An 816-nucleotide genomic window follows, 5' to 3' on the forward strand; every position below is an offset into this window, starting at 1 on the left:
TGTTTTTCTCTTGTTTCTGTTTGAGCAAGATGGTCCCTGTCAGGGAAAAAGGTAGGGTATGAATAATAATAATAATTATAATTTTTACAGAAATGTCCCCTTTTGAGCTATCCCTTTGTTTTAATTTCCTAAATAAACTTGTTTATTGAGCACTGCAATCATAATTGGCAGCACTTGAATCAGAAACAAAAAATTCAAAAGGATAACCGTCTTTAAAGCAGCTACGGGTTCTGACTGATAAATTTACATCTTTCCAAGCTCTACAATCCCATCATATCTGTAAAAATAATGATGTGAAGCTGTCTTTCTTTACAGCTGATAGATTATTATTTATCTGCACTCCCAAATGTTTTATTACTTCATGGCAAATTTTAAAACTCATCCGTTTTTGAATGGTTGGTTAGAGGAAATGCCCATATACTGTATATACTCATGTATAAGCCGGCTTTTTCAGCACATTTTTATGCTGAAAACGCCTCCCTCGGCTTATACTCGAGTGAAGGTCCCACCCAAGCACATTTCCAGCAGCCGCTCGCTGTCAGTGGTGGTGGAGGAGGAACGAGCAGCCTGAAAGCAGCCCTTTCGGGCTGCTTGTTCTTCTGCTGCTGCCACCTGCCTCTGCCTCTTGGCAGCACCCTAGATAGGCAGGGGGATGGGAGGGGGAGAGAGAAGCCCCCTCTGCCATGTGTGCACACACACTCTGGCCCACCAGCAGGTTTGTGGTGTGGTTAACTGGCTTATACTCGAGTCAATACGGTTTCACAGTTTTCTGTGGTAAAATTATATGTCTCAGCTTATATTCAGGTTGGCTTATAC

This window comes from Podarcis erhardii (genome assembly GCF_964252035.2).
Source record: "Podarcis erhardii genome assembly, chromosome: Z".
NCBI classification, from domain to species: Eukaryota; Metazoa; Chordata; class Lepidosauria; order Squamata; family Lacertidae; genus Podarcis; species Podarcis erhardii.